Source organism: Durio zibethinus, chromosome 12, assembly GCF_047325235.1.
Source record: "Durio zibethinus cultivar Kanyao isolate XHJ-2024 chromosome 12, ASM4732523v1, whole genome shotgun sequence".
Taxonomy (NCBI): domain Eukaryota; kingdom Viridiplantae; phylum Streptophyta; class Magnoliopsida; order Malvales; family Malvaceae; genus Durio; species Durio zibethinus.
The window spans coordinates 7365832-7376874 of record NC_143173.1 but is presented as its reverse complement, the minus strand read 5'-3'; positions in this window follow the sequence as shown (position 1 = coordinate 7376874).

Here is an 11043-nt window from a genome sequence, read left to right as displayed (position 1 = left end):
CACAAACGAACCTGTATATGGCAAAGGCAAAGTCAGCAAACACGTAAAAGAGAAAGTTTTCGTTAGCAGCAGTTTTCAGCAACATAGCGCAAAGAGGAAAAGTTGACAACGGGAATAGGGAAAAAAAACATATCTACAGCCCATTCATGAAAAATAAAAGGAACCCATGCAATAAACCACATGAGGGAAAGGAAAAGGAATATCATGCACAAAACAGAAAACTCCAATCTTCTGCGTGTTGACCATACGCAGTGACAGCAAAAGGAACACAAGCTTTAAGCTTTCGTAAGAAGCACTCTCTTCCTCTATTTTATAAATGATTTTTCTGTTTTAAACTTTTCTTTTAATGCCCAAGCTAGAAATCCATCAAAGATCACTAAACCATACGTAGGGAGAAATAAAACTGGAAATTCCAAAACAAAATGGAATCTTAAAAACCTACGAGCAAACCTCTTACAGAACACACAAAAAAAAAAAAAAAAAAACCAAAACAAGCTTTGACCATTTTATAGCAACTTGATATAGAAAAGTGAAAACCATAAGCAAAGAAAAACGTAGCCCTAAGTCTTTCACGCAACAACAGGATGTTTCAATGCCACAGCTAGCAAAAAATGAGGCTATGCATTAACCAACATGAGAATACAGAAGATAAGCAAGGCTCCAAGCTTTCATGAAAAAGGGAAATAGTCATGGAACTTTACCTTCTCTCGTTTCTATTTTGGGCTTTTCTTCAGACCTCCTCTTTGTTCTTGCTGGTGGCTCCTTAGAACTTCTCTTTTTCTTCTATTCTCTAGTTATCCAAATCTCCTTCCCTTCAGGTTTTTCTCTTTCTTTTTTTTTTTTTTGCTCTTCTTCCTTTTCTTTTTTTCATCCTCTCCTCTTGGCTTCCTAAAAAAAATCTAGACTGTTAAAACCTCCTCCTCTCCTGTGTTCGCCCTCTCCTTTTTAAACTTCCACCCAGCTGCCATTTTGTTTTTTTCTTTTCCACTACCCTGCCACTGATCCAGCCAGCCACTAACCTTATTACTTTTGTCTGCTGCAGATGTGATCGTCCTATCCTCCACTTCAGCCCACCAACTTGTTCTCCGCTAGATGTTCCCTCGTACATGCATATTTAGGCACTCACGTGAAGTGGTTTCGGTTTGGGCTCCAAATCCTTGCTCGCTTACTACCTTCTTCATCTTTTCTATTTTTCTCTTCCATATACCTTTGTTTCCTCTTATGATCAACTGGGCGGGCCTCTGTGGGCCTTCCTTCTCTTTCTTTTTTTTTACAAGCGTTTCCCATAAAAGCCATATTTTGGGCATCCTCAAGGATTCATTTGTGCTTATTTTTCCTATAAATGGGTCTAATAATAAGCTACATTATAATCCCTATTTAGATCTCTAAATGGATTTTTATAATGGGTTATCTATGGATCATAATTGACTTGTGAATTAGGCCTATAATTAGGACTTTTCTCAAGTTGCAAATGGGTGTTGTTTATGCGTCTAATGGGCCTTCTTTTCTATCAAATCCGAGCTTTATTTGATGGTTAGCTCAGGCCCCAAATTAGGCTAGAAAATGGGTCATTTTAAAATTATCAAATTTGATCTCTATTTTAGTATTTTGTAAAACAAGTTTGTTTAATAGTATTAGACCGTTCCAGTCAAAATTAAAGATGTCTACAGCTATCCCTCTTTTTATATTTTTTAGAATCAGAAATAATACAAAGATATAAATAATAATTTTATCTGGATGATACTTTTTAGTTTTTTTCTTATTATTTATAAACAAATGCTCAACAACTTTTGAAAATAAAATATGAGATTATGTTTAGAGGTTTTGCAAATCTCGAGATATTTGAATACTCCTCTAATCGGAGGCTTTGAAACTTTTGAAAGGAATATTATCTAAAAATGGCTCCCCCTAGAAAAGGCTTTAAAACTTTAAATATTTTGTCTAAAAATGGCTACTCCCCATAGAGACTTTGAAACTTTAAAAATCTTGTCTGAAATTGGCTTCTCCAAACAAAGGCTTTGAAACTTTAAAAATTTTGTTTGAAAATGGCTTCTCCCCAACAGAGGCTTTGAAATTTTAAAATCTTGTTTGAAAATGCCTCATGACATTTTGACTCGAGGGTCTCACGAGTTGTGCCTATTTTCAAATCATTTCCCATACCTCGATCTTTTGCTTAAAGGATTCAACCTTAAAAATCCCAAAATTCAAAATTTTTCTATGAAAAATATATTGAAGGTAATTCATGAATGCAATACATACGACACGAGAATTATTAGAAACCAATATGACACATCCAAATTATAGCAACAAGGTTCTCTAAGTCAATCCTTTCTAATTTTTATTTTTTTTCAAAACAATCGATCTCAATCCTAGTCTGCATATTCTAAGAGGTGTTTTCTTGTGAACTACAACGATCATTTACCGATATCATTATCTAACACCACTTCTAGCAAGTTTTTACTTTGATTTGAAGAGTTTGAAAATATGTGATTTTCCAAATCTCCCCCATTTTCTTAATCTTTTATTTTAACTTTGTTATCCTTGACTTTCGCAAAGTAATGTAAGACCTTTTACAAATATTCCAAATTTCTTGATCGATGTGATAAATTAGCATTTCCTCTATTTGTGAGAATGAAAATTATCAGAAAACAAGATAAATTAGAGAAAGATGAATATTTATTATATGAAAGTATAAAGATATGTCAAATGAGAAACTTGAACACTAGTAGAAAATTTAAATAAGGAAATTGTATTTAAACAGTGAATATTCAGACAATCATGAACAACATTCCAAAATTTTTTCTCTTAAAAACCTAATCCATTGATGCACTTGATCCTTTTAAGTTCGTTGTATTGGATTTTGAAATTGATACTCTTTTACATTTAAGCCGCCTTTTCAAGTTTTCAACTTAGATATTTCTTTTGACTCAAATTGCCCTTTTTAGGTTTTCAATTATGAGTCCTTCATTATATTTGATTCATCTTTTTTTTCTCTTTTTTTCTTTTTTTCTTTTTTTCTTCTTTTTATGATTTTTTTTCTTTTTTTACCCTTCTTCATCTCTTTATCAAGTGAAGTACTTTTTCACAGCATATGAATTTATCAAGTTTAGCAAGTCATCTTCGTCTATCTCTATTAAGATCAATGCTTTACCCGAAAAAGCCTTTTTAACTACATATAGGCCTTTTCAATTCAATGTCCATTCTTCTCGATCATCATGTTGATTCAAAAGAATTTTCTTTAAAACCAATTCACCTTCACGAAAACACCTAAATCGAACTTTCTTATCGTGTGCTCGCATCATTTTTTTTTGGTACAACTGACTATGGCAAAGAGCTATGAGCCTTTTCTCTTCAATGAGATTTAATAATTCGTACCTATTCTACTTCTTCTAAATCTACTTCCATCAAGATTCTCAAAGAAAAATTTTTTGCCTCGATTGGCAACGCGGCTTCTATTCCATATACGAGTGAAAAAAGAGTTATCCAGTAGAGGTACATACCAATGTCCTATAAGCATGCATTGTGAAAGGTAATTTTTCAGGCCAATCCTTATAAGTATTAGTCATTTTTTATTATTTTCTTAGATTTTTTTATTGGCAACTTCTACCACTTTGTTTATCTTTGGGCGATATAGGGTTGAGTTATGGTGATTCACCTTAAACTAAACTTCTGCTAACACCTTGTTATTCAAATAACAAGCATTATCAAAGATGATCTTTTTTAGAAGGCCATAATAATAATTATCTTTTTTTTTTTGTAAACTTGCACACCATCGCCCTTGCACATTAGCATAAGAAGCTACTTCGATCTATTTTGTGAAATAGTCAATTACTACAAAGATGAATCAATGTTTATTTAAAGCTTTTAGAGTGATGGGTCCAATCATATCCATCCTTCACATAGAGAATTGTTATAGAAGTGTGAGAAACATGTAAAGAAATTGGATAAGCGTGAATCTTATTTGCATAAATCTGGCATTTATGACACTTTCTAGTATAGTTAATGCAGTCACTCTCTAGTGTTAACCAATAATAACCCACTCTTATAATTTGTCTAACCATTATATGACCATTTGCATGTGCTCAACAATTATCTTTTTTTGTAAACTTGCACACCACCGCCCTTGTCACATTAGCATAAGAAGCCGCTTCAATCTATTTTGTGAAATAGTCAATTACTATAAAGATGAATCAATGTTTATTTAAAGCTTTTAGAGTGATGGGTCCAATCACATCCATCCTTCACATAGAGAATTGTTATAGAAGTGTGAGAAACATGTAAAGAAATTGGATAAGCGTGAATCTTATTTGCATAAATCTGGCATTTATGACACTTTCTAGTATAGTTAATGCAGTCACTCTCTAGTGTTAACCAATAATAACCCACTCTTATAATTTGTCTAACCATTATATGACCATTTGCATGTGCTCCACAACTTTTTTCATGCACTTCTTCAAGTATTTTCTTTGCTTCAATAGAATTCATGCATTTCAATAACATTTGATCCCAATTTCTCTTGTACAAAATTTTTTCATCGAGAAAAAATCCTATAGCCAGTCTTTTGATAATACATTTGTCATTTTTTTATGTATGTTTCAGGTATTATTGGTGCTTGACATATTGCATGATTTTGTAGTACCAAGGTGAGCCATCAATCTCTTTTTCAACACTTGAGCAATACATCGGTGATCCTTACATGTTCAACTAGATATGTTGGATTTTCATTTTATCACTCTTTTTAAACATTACAACCAATATGGTCAGAGTATCAACAATTTGATTATCTTCTTAAGGTATATGATAGAGCTAAACCTTCTCGAATCTTTTGATCAAATCTATCACATACTTTTGGTATCGTACCAACTTTAAATCTTTTATTTACCACTCACCTTATAGTTGATAAATTACCAAAGTTGAGTCTTTGTATGCTTCTAACATTCTAATATTTTTCTCAATTGCCATTTGCAGGCCTATTATGCAAGCTTCATATTCTACCACATTGTTGGTGCAATTAAAATCCAACCTCATAGTGCTTGGATAGTAATTTCGATTCGAAGATATCAAACTTGCTCCAATCCTATGCCCTAAAGCATTCAATGCTCCATCAAAGAACATTTTCCATGGCTTTTTTGTTGGTTCACCTATTTCAATTTGGGAAATGTTCGTCAAATCTTCATTAAGGAAATTAAACTTCCTGGGCTCATATTCATCAGTTGCATGTTCTATAAGGAATTCAGCTATCACACTTCTTTTGATAGCTTTTTATGCAACATATACAATATCTTATTCAAAGAGCATGACTTACCACTTTGCTAACCTCCTCGACAATAATGGTTTTTCAAAAATATACTTGAGAGGATCCAACTTTGCTATCAGCCAAGTAGTTTGTTATAGCATATATTGCTTGAGCTTGTGGGTTATCCATGCCAATGCGTAATATATTTTCTCTAATTAGAAATACTTGGACTTATATTCGGTGAACTTTTTACTCAAGTAATAAACAACGTGTTCTTTTTTTTTTTGTCTCATCTTGTTGCTCTAACACATATCCCATAGAATGTTTATGAACGGTGAGATACAAAATCAGTGGTTTCCCTGTAATAAGCGATACTAAGATTGATGGATTTGACATGTATTCTTTAATCTTTTCAAAGGCATGTTAACATTCCTCATCCCATTTGTCAGGGTCATGTTTTCAAAACATCTTGAAATTTTGGTCACATTTGGAAGTAAGTTGAGAAATAAAACAAAAAATATAATTCAACCTTCTTAAAAAACCCTTTACTTCTTTTTGCGCATGTAGGGAAGATAAGTTCTAGATGGTGAGTATCTTATCTAGATCAACTTTAATGCCTATCTCATTAACCACAAACCCCAACAATTTTTCTTACTTAGCACCAAACGTGCATTTAGCTAGGTTTGGCTTAAGTTGATACTTTCACAATCTTTCAAATAACTTTTTAAGATTGGTAACATGATCCTCTTCCTTATGAGATTTTACAATCATGTCATCCACATACACTTTTATTTCTTATGCATCATATCATGGAAAAAAGGTTACTATTGCTTTTTAATAAGTAGCTCGTACATTCTTCAATCCAAAAGGCATAACCTTATAACAGAATGTGCCCCATACAGTAACAAACATAATTTTTTTTCATATCATAAAGGGCCATTTCAATTTTTTTATATCCTAAAAAACCATCCATGAAAGAGAATGTAGAGTGCTTAATGGTGTTATCCACAAGAGTGTCAATATAGGGTAAACAAATTATCTTTTGGGCTAACACTATTCAAATCTCTATAGTCCACGCACATCTAAACTTTTTCATCATTCTTAGAAACCAGGACCATGTTATCTACCCATTCTGAGTATTTGGTTACTTTTAAAAAGCCAGCATCAAATTATTTTTTCATTTTTTTTTTTTATTTTTAACAACTTGTTTGGCTTTATGCACTGTGCTGGCTTGCATTTTGGCTTCAATGGCAATCGATGTTCTACAATATCTAAACTGAATCCTGACATATCTTGGTATGACCATGTAAACACATCAACAAACTCACGAAGCAATTTCTCTAACTTTTCTCTTTTTATGGGTAAAAGGGATGTGCCCACCTTAACTTGTTTTTTATTTTTGTCATCACCAAAATTGACTGCATCAGTAGCTTACTCATAAGGTTCAATTTATTTCATTTTTTGTTCCATTAGTAATAATAAATTAGGAGACATATTGTACTTATTCGAATCATCTTCATTATTAAGTTCATCAATATGAATAGGTCAAAGTCAAATCCTAGATTATCATCGTGATTATCCTTGTATTTATTATTTGAAAACCTAAAAATTGGTGAAATTGAAAGGATGTAGGCATGTGTGTGGGAAAAGAAAAGAAAAGGAAATTGTATCTTTGAATGAATGAAATAATAGAAGAAATGAAAATGCAAAACACTAGTCATTTTATTAAAATGATAAAGAAAAGATAAACCTGTACAAAAGACTTTCAAATGCTTTTGGACAAAAGCATTGGGGAAAATTAACTTACTACATTACTTTTTGAAAGATTTAAGGATAACTGGCAACTTCATTGCTTTCCAATTGTTTAGCTCTTCACCTGGAGAACATGGATAAATGATAAGCTTTTTTTCCTGAGTTGTTATCGCTTTATCATTGACCATATAGATATAGAGTTAAAAAAAAGCTTCTTTCATGTTCAACTTAGGTTCACTTTATGTGACCTTTAGTGGATTAGGATGGATATATCCTCTTGAACAAAATGCATCATAGAGGTAAGGGATGATCATTCTCTCATACTTTGACTCACATCCCTTAAGCCGTACATATCCATTCTCTCTTTTTTCAGCATGGCTTTCTTCTTTTTTATTGTAATGACCCTAAATCCCAGTCCAAACTGTTTTTTATTTTTAAACACCTTTGGTGGCTCTTTGATTCCTTGTAAATTCTTTTTGAGGCCATATCTAACACATCATTCTTTAGCAATTATTTGTTTAATGACCATCCCAATTGCATTGGATAAGTGCAAAGTGGGCTCCTTCGATCCTTCTCCTATATAAGTTGTATTAGTAAATTCAAAAGATTTAAAAGAGCATTCCAATACTTCATTTGTAGCCTCCACATAAAGAGTAGTCATGGGCTTAGTTACCAATAAGTCCAATTTTTTAGAAACACTAGTCAATTGATCTTCAACTATAAACTTTACTTTTTGATGCAGAGATGATGGGATAACACCTACCATATGAATCCATGGTTATCCCAATAGAAAGTTATAAGATGGCGAATGTCCATGACTTAAAATTTTATAAAAAAATATATGGCCGTGTTTGCATTGGTATCTTAATGTCTTCTAATGCCTTTTTTTGAGACTTGTCGAAAGCCTTCTCTACTATATGGCTAGTCTTCATATATGATGCATCAATGGGTAATTTTGTTAGGGTGATCATAGGCATGACATTGATTGAAGAAACATTGTCAATAAAAACCTTGGCTAGGATATGGTTTTTTCACATAGTAGTGATATAAAGAGCCTTGGTATTGCCCTAACCTTCTGATGAAATCTTATCATTAATGAAAGTTATAAAATTCAGAGCTATAATACTCCCCACAATATGGTCAACTTTCTTAATAAAGTTGATATGGTCCACTTGTGTTTGATTTAACACTCTCAGTAGGACATCTTATGTGATTTATAATTTAACAACAACAACAATAGAGAAATTCAAGCGGCATTTTGTTCAACTACTCCACTATGCTATATTTGCTATGTTTAATTAACTTCAAAAAATTACAAGCTTTTTTTTCAATGACAGGTTTTTTAAATCGTGCATCTTGAGCCACTACAGGATAAGTCTTTTTCCTTATCCTAACACCTCTCCTCCATCCTTAGCTTTTCTTTTTTAAGCCTTTTCTAATATTTTTAGAGTATAACATCTCTCACTCCACATCATTCCACCTACCTCAGTTATATTTGCAGTGCTAATGGCATTTGGGTCTCTTATAACTTGATAATTATTTGATCTTTATGCCATGACATTATAATCATACTTCCATGGTAATGTCTGGTAACTTTGGTAAGGGAATGGGCTAGAGACCTAAGTTGTTATAGGTTTCATGGGAAAAGAAATGAACTACTCTTTCGGCAAGCATGGCTTTGCATTATAAAAGATAGTCATCTACTTAGATACAAACTTAAAAAACATACTTCCCGAAGATCCTCCTCTTGTTGCATTCATCAAAGACTACTCTTATGCCCTATTGGTTTTTCAATACAATAAATCGTTAATGACATAAGCACAAACTTAGAGAGCATACTCCCTGAGGATCCTCATTTTGTTACACTTACCATGTTTTAATCATCTATTTCATAAAGCTCTACCTAAGATGAATATATTATTATTTGCAGCACTTGGTAAAACATGCCATAATTTTAAATATCCTACCATATTTATGTGATATATACAAGTTTGGGTCGAGTTATAATCTTCATGATAAATCTCTTATTTTGAGGGAATTAGATGAAGCATGTCAGCTTTGACCCAAATTTCAATCACTTGATCCATTGGGGTTTTAGTTTAATCAATGGTTCTCTTAATGTGCCTTACTATACCATCATCTATTGTATTCATTGTTGGCCTAGTGGTTTGGTAAAAGATTTTCATTGCCATTTGGCTTTCCACTGGTGTCAAAATTTACATCTCTTTTATTGATCAAATGCTATACTTTATTCTTAAGGGTCATCTAATTTTTTATGAAATGGCCTATAATCCCATCATCATAATCACACTGAACATTTGGATCATACCATTTAGAGTATGGAGGTTTTAATGGCTATATAGGGTGAGGTGCAATAAGATGGTTTGCCACTAGTTAAAAGAACAAATTAGTGTAAGATATGGGAATGGGGTCAATGGAAATTCTTTTTTGATTGGCCCTTGGACCTCTAGGATTGCTTGTTAAACTACTTGACTAAACAATGGTTGGGTTATAGGTGCAAAGGTGTAAGTAAGCATGCGAAGGCGGAAGCTCTTTGGGAACCTCGATGATTGTACCAGTTGATATGGATATGGATCTAGGGAAATGTTATTTGTGGTGAGGTAATAAGGCGGGCAAGTTGGATAGAGGTGATATGGGATGAAATTTCTAAGTGGCTAGTTACCATAGGCCATAACATGTGCCTATCCATTTTTCTTTTTAGGTGGTATTGTTTTCTTGGAGCTATCATCTGTTAATCAGCAAATGGCAACCAATGAAGCATCTTATCATCATAGTCGGTATTGATGATAAGAAAACTATTGTTAGTTATAAAAGAAAAAATATTCTTATTTATTTTAATAATGTTAAATTTATTATACCAAAAATATTATGTTTTCCTAATATACATGGAGACATACTATTGGAAAATAATTTTATACATACTTATATTCCATTTTTTGTATCTACTACTCATGTTACCTTTACTATTAATAAACAATCAGTTGATATTTGTTTATTGTAGAAACATGAGCATATTTGTGATAAAAACTTTCAACCAGAAAGCTTAACCAATATTATTAAAGTAATCAATGAAAAACATTGGTTATATAAGATTTTGCAAGAAAACTTCAGTGAAGAACCATTGAAGTTATGGAAGAGAAGTCCAAGATATTGTGAGCTAACTCTTCATGATCCAAAATCCTTAATCAGAGTAAAGCCCATGATCTATACCAAATAGGATATAGATGAATTTGAGATTCAAATTTTAGAGCTACTAAACAAAGATTTGATAGAACCAACTATTAGTCCACATTCTAGCCCAGCATTTACGGTAAAAAAACCATTCAGAAATTAAATGAGGTAAACCCCGTATGGTTATCAACTATAAGAAATTAAATCAAAATCTTGTATTTGATGGCTATTTAATTATTCAAAAAGATGTTTTGATAAATTTAGCAAAAAATGCTAGATATTTTTCTAAATTTGATTATAAATCTAGTTTTTGGCAAATGATGCTTAAGCCTAAATCTAAATTGTTAACTGCTTTTAATGCACCAACAGGACATTATCAATGGACTGTTATGCATTTTGGTCTAGCAATGCTTCTCAAATATTTTAGCATTGGATGGAAACTATATTCAGCAAACATAAATAATTTTACTGTGTATGTAGAGATGATATATTAGTTTTTTCTTATACATTAGATAAGCATAGGAAACACCTGAATATTATTGCTCAGGAATTTATTTTGCATGGTATTATTTTGAGTCCCAAAAAAGGTTGAACTCAAAAAAATAAAAATAAAATTTCTTGGTCTTAATCTATCTACTAATGGTTTAACATTGCAGGATCATATTATCTCAAAAATTAAGGAGTTTCCAAAAAAACTGGATAATATTAAGCAATTTCAATAGTTTTTAGGCATTGTTAATTATGGTAGATAATTTTTCAAAAATCTTTCCAAAAACGAAAGTCTTCTTTTGAAAAAATTACGTCATAACAATGATTTTGTTTGGACAATAGCAAACACCGATATTATTAAACAAATCAAATGA